Genomic DNA, 14,892 nt, shown 5'->3' on the forward strand with positions numbered 1-14,892 from the left:
GTAACCAATAAGCAGCTTGGAGCTGAATGGAAACTATGTATCTTGTCACAGTGGAGCTGTCGGAACATCACGGTCCCAGACAAGTTCCTCTGCAGGGTTTTGGCTGCCTGGACTGGGGCCCCTTCTTTTCATACTGACACAAAGTAACACCCCCCGCCCCCCCCCCCAACACCCCCCACTCCCGTTTGCAACGGAGGCGCAAGTAATGGTAATTCATATTCAACACACAAAAAAACATTGTTTTCCACAGGGCCACAAGCATTTAATTATCTCAAACGGATTTTTTTTCATGTTGGGGCCTACATCAGCGAGCGAGTGAGAAAATTGGACCTAAATGAATAACCAACAACGGTTTACAGGGGGGGGGGGGGGGGGGTGTTTCACATGACATGATGACTAAGGAAGGGGGTAGCTGCTGCATTGGGGATATCTGGGAAATAAACAAGCGCTAATGGAGCTGCCGGTCTGGGCTGCAAGGCTGCAGTGTTGGCTGGATCCAAGCTGGTCCTGGGGAGAGAGGAAGGGCAGGGCCTGGCAAGTGGAGAGCCAGGCGGAGGACCAGGCTGTGTCGCAGGCCTCTGGCTTCATTAAGAGCTGCAAACAGAGCTCCACAGGGCCCGGTAGGGCTTGGAGCCTGGGCCTAGTTCACCCACCGCCATACCGTCAGATGCTGCAGGGTCTTAGCCTGGGCTTAGCATGGGCTAAAGGCTCCAGACAGACACTACACTCTACCACAGTCTCAATAAAGCCTGGCTTCCTAGAGCAACTGTCACTTTGCACCGCTTGCCATGCAATGCTACCAGACAACTGCTCTCCAGATCCATGTCGAGACCAATCTTCACACGTCCCCACGTCGCCTCCACACGTCCGCATGTCTCCACCATGTAGCTCCAAGTACAGCTTAGAGAGGTTACACTGCAGTCAAAACATTTACTCTTCGCACAAATCCAGTCAATATCTCTCTCTCTCTCTCTCTCTCTCTCTCTCTCTCTCTCTCTCTCTCTCTCTCTCTCTCTCTCTCTCTCTCTCTCTCTCTCTCTCTCTCTCTCTCTCTCTCTCTCTCTCTCTCTCTCTCTCTCTCACACACACACACACACACACACACACACACACACACACTCTCTCTCTCTCTCTGATAGGTATCCTGATCTTCATATTACCCAGAGAGCACAATCCATGTGATGCATATTTGCATACTGAGTAGATATGGACTCTGCTACCCATGTTAATGCCATCAAATATAAACATCATAGTGAGGATGACACTTGGCTGGTTGGTGTTTGCTGTGTGTGTGTGTTGTTATGAAGCCACAGTACTTGGATGGCAGTTGCTGTCTGGTCTGTGTGTTTTTGTTAGGAAGCCACAGTTAACAGGCGTTCATCATGATGTTCCACTGTGGACAGACATCTCACACTCTCTCCGGTGGACCATTGAGAGTCAGCATGGGACTGGCTGGGTCAGCTTTTGGCTTATCCTCATGGATGGTGGAAGAGGGACAGTGGGACACCATCAGACAGACAGACAGAATCTTGGCGTGGCTCAGTGAAGACTGGAACCTTCTGTGAGGTGCTTGCCCCACCACATGGAGTGCTCCAATAGTGACCCTGCCGCAAACTGGCAACTGCCAACCTTCTGCTTCCGTCTGCTTGGCATATTTGGCCATTTAGTGGGACGCTTGTGAAGATCAAATGGGTTAAGATGGCCCTCTCTTAGTCAGCGGGGGAAAAAGAACATCAAAAAGGTGTAAATTTCACTTCCCCACTTTTGATTAAGTCAAGCATGAAAAGAAATGTAATACTCTCAAGTAGCAAGGGTTTACACTATTGATGCTGTTACTTCTGCTTCAGGAGGCCCAATCAGCCAACAGGGAGCTGAGTAAACTCGCCCCTAGTTTTAGGGGTGGACAGATGGAGGGCTTTTGCTGCGCCTGAAAAGACAGCTTAAGAGCTTGCCTCCTCAATCCCACTCAATACTGACTGTGTGAAATCCTGGCCCTGGCTAACCCTCCCAACCCTCCCGCCTTCTCGAAAGCTGGTGGCTACCACCATATGGGCTTGTTTAAAAACTCCCACAGACTGGTACAAAGCACAACAACACAGTTTTCATATCAAGTGCTTCTCACTCAGATGGCTTCTCACTCAAATAAGGCTTCTCACTCAAAGAGGGCCCCCCTTCAACTTTTCCCCCTCCTGATTCCTAAAGCTGTCATGGGTTCTGTTCATGAGCTCTGTTGTGATTAATAGTCGGTGTTGCCATGTCTGCTGTGACATCATTTTGTGTGATGATTAATATGAACTTCAGACTAAGCATATCTGTTCAAATATTTTGGAGGAGAAAAACTAATCAAAAACGGTCATCAGTTTTCAGTTCTGAATATAAAATGTGCCTTTATACTGAACAATAGTGAAGATTCTACTTTATTTAGTTCAAAGTGGAACGATATAAAAGTCTTCCCCTCTGATATAACATTGCACCTTCTTGCTACACTTTGTAGCAACAGCCTTTTCAACAAGGTGAAATCTAACTGCTGAAGTGTCCCTGCTACTATATAGTGGACAGCAGAATGGAATGGCTTTTGTAAAGACTTAATAGAATCTTTAACCGTTCCAACAATCCACTCCCATGGAGTTGCATTAAGTAGATATTGTAGAGGGACAATGACCTAAATAGCTCAACATCAACCTCATTAGGCATGCAGGCAGGGCCGAAACCATTTCACGCTGGAGTCTATTGTCAAGGCTCACCCCAGGTGAGCATTAAATTGCAAATGATACTCTGAAAGGCGGAGAGGAGAGTGGAGAGAGAGAGAGAGAGTGGAGCGGACAGAGAGAAAATGGTACTCAGGACGAGAGGGAATGAAAAGGCATTTGGAGGAGCTGCTCAGACCGTAAAAAATCCAATACATCACAGCTTTGGGGGAGAGAATTCCACTCGTCTCCTAAGTGTCTTATTTGTAAGCAAAGCTGAGCACAGGCCTGTGGAGAGAGAGAGACTGGGAGCCTAATGACAGACTGATAGCAATTACTTCTGCCCGTCAACGACTGCCTGCTCTCCCTCTGCTGTCCCTGCTCTCTCTTCTTTTACCATTCCTGCCTGGCTGGGGGAAATTAGAAGACTGGGAAAATAAGGTGGAAGAGGTTTGGCAAAGATAGAAAAAAAGTAGAAAAATACTTTCCAGTGGGTCTATTTCTTATCAGCAATCAATAGCTGCATCCTCCATCCTCCTCCATCCACCGCCATACAGTCTGGGCCTAACAGCCCCTCGGAACAACATGTTAATAAAGCGCTCTCCCAAGAACTGGCAAAGTGCTGTGGTGAGTGACGTTAAAAGAGGCTGAGGGGCGGGAGGAGACAGGAGGTGCGTTCCCCGGCGGAACTGCTCCCTGTCAGCTGGCCCGATGAGGAACTGTGCTTTTGCATATCCCTTGTCACCGGCAGCACAAGTGAGAGGACCCCTGAGGACAGTGTTAGTTGCTGCTTGGCTTGTGACTGGAGTAAATTAAAGCAGGGATTAGACTGGGTTAGATTGCGGGTGACAAGCACAGAGGCAGTAGGATGCAGGGAGTCACATCAAGTGTTAGTCTCTGGCCATATGTCTTCATGAAGCACCACAGTAGGGATACCTAATGAGTCCAGTGCACAGCAGTTGAGTTTATTCAAGTAGCAATGACACCTCCCCTCCCCAATGCTAATAGCATGTAGACAAATACATACACACACACGCACACCCAAAACACACGCACATACACACACGGGCGCACACACACGCACACCAGGGTTTCCGTTAGGAAAATGTGGTGCCTTACATATGACCTGCAACATTTTAATTTACTGGATATTTGAGAAATTTACCAGACCCATTTGCATTGGGTGCGTAACCTGTTTAGGGCGTCCACCCACGGTGCTCAGAATGACAGAAATCACATTTAGAATATGGTCATTCATATTAACAGAACATGCAAATCGATGATGCAATGATGTGATCCTTCTTAACGAATTCTGATGTGCACTTTGAACATGTTAAAATAACTGTCAACATTTACTTTTCCTCAACTAACAAGATGAGTAACAAACAGCGAAATCACCAGCCTAAAATCAAATCAAATCAAATGTTATTGGTCACATACACGTGATTAGCAGATGTTATTGTGGGTGTATATCCTTTGTTTTGTTGACGTTGGGTGAGAGGTTGTTTTCCAGGCACCACCCTCCCAGAGCCCTCACCTCCTCCCTGTAGGCTGTCTAGTCATCGATGGTAATCAAGCCTACTACTGTTGTGTCTTCTGCAAACTTGATGATTGAGTTGGAGGCGTGCTTGGCCACGCCTATGTCAATCTACTATAGTAGAAAAGTTTAGGCTATTGGTCAGCTTCTCGGAAATAAATAGCCTATTCCTAACAGACTCTGGGACCGTAGTGGGACGGTAGATCCCAAATTCATGCAACCAGTAGGACTAGGATACATTTTTTAGACTGATGCAACAGATCAGAACATTGATCAACTATTATTTCTTCACATAGTAAGCTCAGCGATGCCCACAAGGCAGGAGGCTACGCACAAATGTTTGTTCCATAATGCAATTAGTGGGAAAATACCGTTGTCAAAAGGGCACTGCACATGCGAGCAGTTTCATGTGATAGAGATGAAATAATCTGTTAGAAATTTAGAAAGAGAGGAGATCTAATGGGCTACTTTGAAGCAAGGTAAGACATGCTTCATAATATGTATTAAAACGTTCAGGTTTCAAACAATTAAGTACATGTTTTCAAAATGCATACTGCCTCCAGCTCATTGCAAAGTGGTGTGTGAAGTGTTGATGAAACCTGCCTTCCGTTGCCGTTTGATGCTGTGTTCACAATAACTGGAAACTCGGAACTCGGGAATCTCAGACTTCCAACTTCAGTGCATTCAAGACAACTGTGAACTGGGAAAAAAACAAGCTCCGACTGGGAAAAATCGTTTTGAAAGGTCGCCAACTCGGAATTCCAACTCGGGAACTCGTGCCTCTTTCTAGAGCTCTGACTTTCCGACCTGAAGGTCACTGACTTCATGATTTGACCTCGTATTTTTCAAGGTTTCCAGTTGTCTTGAAAGCACCACCAGATGCTGCAGCAGCAGCTCTTGCAGTGTCAGACAGATTTTCCACTCAAAGGCTCTGTGTCTGTATGATGTAGGCGTGTGATAGATAAGATACAAAATTAACTGTAATTTCTATCAATCAATAGGCTAAAAAGCAGTATTTCGGTAATTTTTCTCTCCCGGACAATTGGCTAGCGCAAATTTCGTCTTTTCAAATACTTTTTATTGGACAAAAGCCATCTAATACGGCTAACTGAAACCCTGACTTGCTCATGCACTTACACAAACACACACATTTCAAAATGTACAGAAATATTAATTCACACAGAAATACCTATGTAGACAAAAATGTTAACACAGAGAAAAATCTATGTTCAATCATAAACACACATTCAGTCCCACTCAGCTACCTGGTGAATGGATTTCCCCTGGTCCCTTGAAAAATAATTTCCTCCATCCCCAGCAGTATTGTGTACATGTTTATGCGCCCGTTCTGTGAAATCGCATCTGAAAACAAACAAAACCCCCCAAAAATGTACAACTGAAGTGAGGAGAGGATACACTTGAAGAATACTGCGACAGTCCTTAATGCGTTTTCTCCATGGTAGAGAAATCTACAGCTCTAATCTGTTGGGGAACAGGCAGCATGGAATATACCTGCCTTTGGGGCTGAGAGGTGAGTGTGCTTTAGAAGTATAATTACCACGCAATTACAATATAATTACACACATTAATGGTTTGGGTTTTCACCGGCACATTTGTGAGATGGAGCTGGATGCAGTAATTAGCCAGGCTAATGCTGGTGTGTTCTGGCCTTGCAACTGTTACTGTTTGAAAAACAAAGCAGCAGTGCTTCAGTTAGTTGACCGCCACATTAAACTCCTGCAGATAAATATCCTCGGGCAGCCAGATGAAAATATAAAACAACTGTGACCAGGCTTGAAAGGAAATGTGAGGACAACAGCGGTGTGGGAGGTGGTACAGAGCATGCTGGGAACTCGAGAGGCCTTTGGAGAGAGAGAGATGGTGTGGTGTAGCTAGCTTAGCCTACGAGGGGTGCTGTACTAGTGATTGAGTCCTGTACAGAGAGAGAGAGAGAGAGAGAGAGAGAGAGAGAGAGAGAGAGAGAGAGAGAGAGAGAGAGAGAGAGAGAGAGAGAGAGAGAGAGAGAGAGAGATACAGAGGAGAGTGTGTGTGTGTGTATTTGTGGGCCCATCCATACTTGTTTCAAACATGTCAGCACCAGTGTAGTGTTGCACAGTGGGTCCTGTCAGCCTTCCAAACCGCACAAGAAGACAGCCTGATAACGGCGTTAATGGAAATAAAACAACAACTAAAACAACAGCACACTCAGGTTTAGTGTATCTTTTCACAAATTGAGTGAAATTATATCATTATTTCATATCTTTAGTAAAACAATATACACAAGAGCAAATAATTGTGTTTTTATATGGATATTGTATATTTACATTACCTGCATTGATTAGCACTACAAGCCTACATTATCCCACTGCATTTTGACAAACAGTGCCCTTTTAATCTAAATTCACTCCCTTTACCCACTGTTTTTATCCCATCAGTAAACTCAGAGGGGGATAAAACAGTGGGTTTTGTAAAGAAAGTCACTCTGGTGTCCTACAGAGAGGTCAAGCTTTTACACCTGGCCCACATGGGGCTAAGCACTACTGACCAACCAGCCTTGGAAATGACTCACAGATAAGGGAATTAACATCAGTGAATTGTAGAAATGTAGATCAGAATCAGCGCAGAAGCAGATACATCAACAGCTATAACAGCAGCTAAATCAACAGCTAAATCAGCAGCTATAAGAGCAGATAAATCAGCAGATAAATCAACAGCTATAACAGCAGCTAAATCAACAGCTAAATCAGCAGCTATAAGAGCAGATAAATCAACAGCTAAATCAGCTGATATAAGAGCAGCTAAATCAACAGCTAAATCAGCTGATATAAGAGCAGCTAAATCAACAGCTATAACAGCAGCTAAATCAACAGCTAAATCAGCTGATATAAGAGCAGCTAAATCAACAGCTAAATCAACAGCTATAACAGCAGCTAAATCAACAGCTATAACAGCAGCTAAATCAACAGCTATAACGGCAGATAAATCAGCAGATATAAGAGCAAATAAACCCGCAGATAAATCAGCAGCTATAAGAGCAGATAAATCAGCAGATAAATCAGCACCTAAATCAACAGCTATAACAGCAGCTAAATCAACAGCTAAATCAGCTGATATAAGAGCAGATAAATCCGCAGATAAATCAACAGCTATAAGAGCAGATAAATCAGCAGATAAATCAGCAGCTATATGAGCAGATAAATCAACAGCTAAATCAACAGCTAAATCGGCACCTAAATCAGCAGCTGTAACAGCAGATAAATTAGCAGCTAAATCAGCAGCTATCAGAGCAGATAAATCAACAGCTAAATCAACAGCTAAATCAGCACCTAAATCAGCAGCTGTAACAGCAGATAAATTAGCAGCTAAATCAGCAGCTATCAGAGCAGATAAATCAGCAGATAAATCAACAGCTAAATCAGCAGCTATAAGAGCAGATAAATCAGCAGGTAAATCAACAGCTAAATCAACAGCTATAACAGCAGCTAAATTAACAGCTAAATCAGCTGATATAAGAGCAGATAAATCCGCAGATAAATCAACAGCAGATAAATCCGCAGATAAATCAACAGCTAAATCAGCAGATAATCAGCACCTAAATCAACAGATAAATTAGCAGCTAAATCAGCAGCTATAAGAGCAGATGAATCAACAGCTAAATCAACACCTAAATCAGCACCTAAATCAGCAGATAAATCAGCAGATAAATCAACAGCTAAATCCGCACCTAAATCAACAGCTAAATCAGCAGCTACAACAGCAGATAAATCAGCAGCTATAACAGCAGATATACCAACAGCTAAATCTCTCTAACTGGCTATGCAATTTAATGGCCTGGTTCCTCTCTAGGTTTCTTCCTAGGGAGTTTTTCCTAGTCACTGTGCTTCTACACCTGCATTGCTTGCTGTTTGGGGTTTTGGGCTGGGTTTCTGTACAGCACTTTGTGACATCAGCTGATGTAAGAAGGGCTTTATAAATACATTTGATTGATTGATTGAATGGCACAATAAATAACCATACATGTATGTCCCACAATACAGTCCAAAATGTTACGATTCTGTTTATTTCCAGGGCTTCTCCAGCTGTCTATGTCTAATGCCATGGATGGAATACGTTTATCGTCCTATATTGAAATATTGTGCATGTATTTTCACTATCACACCAGAGGATGGCAGAGTGTTTGATGAGGCCTGGTTCGTTCTGATGCAGCCAGAGGAGGGAAGAGGAGGAGGGGAGGGCTCCTGCACATACAATGGGCTTTGCTCTGGGCCCCATTAAGCATTACAAAACCGACTTATTTTCTCAATTCCACGCCTCCATTTATTTTCTCATCTTCCCATTCTGTTAAATGGAAAAAGGGTAAAGAAGTGGCAAATAAATCCATCTACAATAGTCATCGGTGTCACATTTCAAAGGTATCTCAAAACATGACCAAAGGATGTTTGTGACAGTTGTGACACTAAGAACTCAGACCTTATATCTACAGTAAAAACCCCTGCTGATGCTTTCCCTTCATCCTACCAGACAACCATGGAGTAGAGACAGACAGGTAATAGTGACAACCATGGAGTAGAGACAGACAGGTAATAGTGACAACCATGGAGTAGAGACCGACAGGTAATAGTGACAACCATGGAGTAGAGACAGACAGGAAATAGTGACAACCATGGTGTAGAGACAGACAGGAAATAGTGACAACCATGGAATAGAGAAAGACAGGTAATAGTGACAACCATGGAGTAGAGACAGACAGGTAATAGTGACAACCATGGAGTAGAGACAGACAGATAATAGTGACAGCCATGGAGTAGAGACAGACAGGTAATAATGACAACCATGGAGTAAAGACAGACAGGAAATAGTGACAACCATGGAGTAAAGACAGACAGGTAATAATGACAACCATGGAGTAAAGACAGACAGGAAATAGTGACAATTATTGGGAATTGAATGAATCTTCTTTCAGTGTGTTGAAGTTGCTATTGGTAGCTAATGTAAAGTATATTTCCAAATCAAATGTTATTTGTCACATGCACCAAATACAACTGGTGTAAACTTTACCATGAAATTATAGTTTAGTAACACAAGAGAAATAACATATAATAAACAAGAATGGAGCTATATACAGAAAGTACCAGTACCAGATCAATGTGAGGCTATATACAGGGAGTACCAGTACCAGATCAATGTGGAGTTATATACAGAAAGTACCAGTACCAGATCAATGTGGAGCTATATACAGAAAGTACCAGTACCAGATCAATGTGGAGCTATATACAGGGAGTACTAGTACCAGATCAATGTGGAGCTACATACAGGAAGTACCAGTACCAGATCAATGTGGAGCAGAATACAGAAAGTACAGGTACCAGATCAATGTGGAGCTATATACAGGGAGTACTAGTACCAGATCAATGTGGAGCTACATACAGGAAGTACCAGTACCAGATCAATGTGGAGCTATATACAGGAAGTACCAGTACCAGATCAATGTGGAGCTATATACAGAAAGTACCAGTACCAGATCAATGTGGAGCTATATACAGGAAGTACCAGTACCAGATCAATGTGGAGCTATATACAGGAAGTACCAGTACCAGATCAATGTGGAGCTATATACAGGAAGTACCAGTACCAGATCAATGTGGAGCTATATACAGGAAGTACCAGTACCAGATCAATGTGCAGCTATATACAGGAAGTACCAGTACCAGATCAATGTGGAGCTATATACAGGAAGTACCAGTACCAGATCAATGTGGAGCTATATAGAGGAAGTAACAGTACCAGATTAATGTGGAGCTATATACAGGAAGTACCAGTACCAGATCAACGTGGAGCTATATACAGGGAGTACCAGTACCAGATCAACGTGGAGCTATATACAAGAAGTACCAGTACCAGATCAATGTGGAGCTATATACAGGAAGTACCAGTACCAGATCAATGTGGAGCTATATCCAGGAAGTATCAGTACCAGATCAATGTGGAGCTATATACAGGAAGTACCAGTACCAGATCAATGTGGAGATATATACCAGAAGTACCAGTATCAGATCAATGTGGAGCTATATACAGGAAGTACCAGTATCAGATCAATGTGGAGCTGTATACAGGAAGTACCAGTACCAGATCAATGTGCAGAGAGGTATGAGGTATTTGAGGTTGATATGTACATGAAAGCAGGATATAGTGACTAGGCATCAGGATAGATAATAATAATAATAAATACAGAATAGCAGCAGCAAATGATGAGTGTAAAAGTGTGTGTGCGTGTGTGTAATATGTATGTATGTGTGTTTGTGTTGTGTCAGTATGTGTGTGTGCGTTATGTATGTGCGTATGTTGTGTATGTGAATGTGTTTGGGTTTTGTGTGGGAGTGTCAATGTAATGTGTGTTAGTGAGTTCTGTACATGGTGTGTCTGTGCAGATAGTTTAGGTACCATTAATTGACTATTCAGCATTCTGGTTATTTAGCAGTCGTATGGCTTGGGGGCAGAAGGTGTCTCAGAGCCTGTTGGTTCGAGAGCCGATGCTCCGGTACTATTTGCCGGATGGTAGTGGAGTGAACAGTCTATGGCTTGGGTGACTAGAGTCTTTGGCAATTTTTCGGGTCTTCCTAAATAGGCCTACACATCCATCTGCCTAGGCTGTGATCTACAAACCATACAACAGTCTCCACAAACCACTCCACCAGCGCTCTACCGTAGTCTACATATTTAAGCTCTGATCCGTGAGCGGGTGACGCAGTTAGTTCACTAATAAAGAGATAATAAGCGAGGCGAACGGATGGATCCCTGTGATCTGCAATGGGGGCCAGAGTGCAACAGTTTACCTTCCCAGGCCATGGAGATGAGGGAGATGGAGAAAGAGTCTAGAGCATGCTGTACAAGCAGCCAACAGGATGAAAGGCAAGGCCAGAGTCTGCGGCATAGATCTACATCCACAGAGGGATTACTGACACCTACTTCCAGCTTAGGGCAGACTTTTTGAAGTTTGGGATGGGAGGGAAGAGAGAGATCCCTTTGGCTAGAGTCCTGTTTGATTCTAGTGGGAGTCCTCTCTCCTAATCCCCCTATCCCGTTCTCACCTTCTGCCTGATCCACTGCCTCCTCTTCTTTTCTCCTCCCTCCCTTCATCCCCCCGGTCCGGGATCATTATCCGACCCTCCGCCCAGCTCGACCAGGGGGGCTCCCCCTCATTAATTTCCCTAAGAAGATTACAGAGTGTGCGTTTGTTGTTGTTGTTTGAGCTATCTGATTTGCCTAAGCCCTTTGTTTTTTCATCTGGTTTACACTTTAATGCCCCCCGAATGAGTTCCACCCAATGACAGGGGAGCTCAAACTGACCCAATGCTCTGCGGAGAAGGGAAGAGAAGAGGAGAGGAGACAAGACGGGAGATCAAGCTGACCCACTACACTACTCTGCTGAAAAGAGAAGAGAAGAGAAGATGAGAAGAGGAGAGGAGAGAAGACGGGAGATCAAGCTGACCCACTACACTACTCTGCTGAAAAGAGAAGAGAAGAGAAGATGAGAAGAGGAGAGGAGAGAAGACGGGAGATCAAGCTGACCCACTACACTACTCTGCTGAAAAGAGAAGAGAAGAGAAGATGAGAAGAGGAGAGGAGAGAAGACAAGACAGGGGAGATCAAGCTGATTCACTGCTCTGCTGAGGAGAGGAGAGGAGAAGAGAAGAAGCAGAGAAGAACTTATGAGACTGTGAACTGGGCTTCAGCCGGAGGGGGAGGATGGAAAATGTAGATGTGCTGGAGGAGGAAACACACACTGATTTAACCTCCACTCATCTGACTACTATCCTCAGCATATGCAGTGCTAAAGGGCCAGCTACTTCAGAGCTCTAAGCCAGAGCCAGCCTCCACACGGGTGATAAGGAAGATAGAGGACCACATGCCCATAGCCTACTGTTGTCAGAGCCTATAGGCCCTACGTCAGAGCCCTGAGCCAACCAGCGTTCTCACACATGATAAGGATGGATCACAGGCCTCCATAACCTACAGTCAGTAGCTGCTTTTGTCTGGAATAGAAACAGTACACTGCCTTGGCCAGACTGGAGCTAACCTAGCTGTTGTTGTAGCGGCCTGCCAAATTCTATCCTGAAAAATGAACTCTCAGAATGATGTGGTCAGTTGGCAGGCCAGCAGGATGCGTTGGGCCTCCCTCTCTTGAAATCCTCTTGTTTTTACGACCTAAAACTGGATGGGGAATTATTTTGAGATGAGCGCTTGGATGCTCCGGTCGCTCCGTCTTCCCTATGTGGCATCTCATTAGTAAGACGAACACAGTCTGACCACGGTCCAACAGCAACTTGGCAATCAAGTCCGGCAGGGCCCTGCTTGTCTCACACATCATTATCAGCTGAACGTTACGTCATTAATCCAGCTTTTCATAAGCAAAGAAGGGGGTCTGTGGTTGTAAATGCGGATGGAGAGAGTGCAGAGAGGGGACTGACTCTCTCACCCAGTTGAAGTGAGAATTCAACATTCATAAAATGCCCTCTTCTTGTGTTGCTATGTTCTGTTTATCGTTACAGTTAGATGCCATGGTTAGTGTGTTGAAGGAAGCATGGCATTTTAATTGTATTACTTATTCATCAAGCAAAATGAAAACCTTTAATAAATATATTTCCCATTACTTTGAGTGTGTAACTGAATTAAAAGGTAACCATATTAAAATGATGTGGGATAAAACGCAAATCTATAGCACCAAGGGCAACAAAGGGCATCCCTGACCCAACACACACACATACACACCCAAACAATACGCACCAACCCACAGCCAAACGACCTAACCTCCACACACACAGGTTCCTATCAGCACCGAACAATTCCATACAATTAATCTGACAAAGTAAAATGTAATTGATTGATAAGGACCACAACGGCCAGCGCTCACCTTTCCAGTGTGCATTTGTCTTGGAGCCCAACTACAGACAGCCAGAGCAGATGCCATCAGCCCCATCAACGGGCCGGCCCTTATCAGCCACAGGGATCGAAATGTAGCCCTTTCGGAGTATCGCCACCATCACCCCGAGAGGCAGGCCGGTGAAAAGGCCCACCACTAATAGGACAGGCATCAGAGAGGTACATCTCTGACCAGATCAAAAGGACATAGCAGACCACAGAGAGACACTCTGCTCTTTAAGGTCACAACAGCTGACTTTGCCTTATGTCTTTAAACAAAAACATTCTCTGACGAACAGCGAGCAAGAATCTTGAGGACAGTGACTTGTATAGACCTACCCGAAGAGAATGGACGGATTGAAAAAGAAAGGCTTGCTTTCTCCGGGTTACTAGTCTCCCTTTTTTTTCATTTAGTGGAAACAAGAGCGAGCCAGACAACAGTTGTGACTAAAATACATCAGTGGGAATAAATGAAAGATGTTGGCTGCATAAACTCAGTTTTGTTTAACCTGCAACAATGTCAACAGTTCAGCATTGATCTACAAATGGAAAAATACCGCTGCCTGCTGCCTGATGTGTAATTACAGAATGACTGTATCTGTGTCTGTGGATCCTTTCATCACAGTGTTAGCAGGACAAGTGGTGGCACAGAGTCTGAATCATGTAGATGCTGCTGGCTTCCAAACAACGAGAGGACGGTTGTATTTTGGCCTTGGGTTGGACGAGGACATCAAAAAGACAACGTGGGCGTATAAACGGCTATTTCTAGACAGGCACACGTAACAACAAGCAGATGTATGCATTGGTTTTCCTCACTCACTGAATTGACCAATGCTATGTAAAATATAATAATATAATCAAGGACAAGACACTGGTGTTACAAACGCTATGCTCTACCAACTGAGCTTCAAAGGACCATCTGTCTGGTTCTTCCCACATATACAAAATTAATTGTTAATACGATAACACAGGCATCCATTAACGTCATCCCTCTGGTCCTTCACCAACATTTATAACATGTCTGTGTCCTGTCCCTCTGGTTCTTCACCAGCATTTATAACATGTCTGTGTCCTGTCCCTCTGGTTCTTCACCAGCATTTATAACATGTCTGTGTCCTGTCCCTCTGGTTCTTCACCATCATTTATAACATGTCTGTGTCCTGTCCCTCTCATTCTTCACCAGCATTTATAACATGTCTGTGTCCCTCTGGTCTTTCACCATCATGTATAACATGTCTGTGTCCTGTCCCTCTGGTTCTTCACCAGCATTTATAACATGTCTGTGTCCTGTCCTTCTGAGTCCTTCACCATCATTTATAACATGTCTGTGTCCTGTCCGTCTGGTCCTTCACCATCATTTATAACATGTCTGTGTCCCTCTGGTCTTTCACCATCATGTATAACATGTCTGTGTCCTGTCCTTTTGAGTTCTTCACCAGCATTTATAACATGTCTGTGTTCTGTCCCTCTGGTCCTTCACCAGCATTTATAACATGTCTGTGTCCTGTCCCTCTGGTCCTTCACCAACATTTATAACATGTCTGTGTCCTGAACCTCTGGTCCTTCACCAGCATTTATAACATGTCTGTGTCCTGTCCCGCTGAGTCCTTCACCAGCATTTATAACATGTCAGTGTCCTGTCCCTCTGGTCCTTCACCAGCATTTATAACATGCCTGTGTCCTGTCCCTCTGGTCCTTCACCAGCATTTATAACATGTCTGTGTCCTGTCCCTCTGGTTCTTCACCAGC

This window comes from Salvelinus namaycush, chromosome 30 (genome assembly GCF_016432855.1).
Source record: "Salvelinus namaycush isolate Seneca chromosome 30, SaNama_1.0, whole genome shotgun sequence".
NCBI lineage: Eukaryota > Metazoa > Chordata > Actinopteri > Salmoniformes > Salmonidae > Salvelinus > Salvelinus namaycush.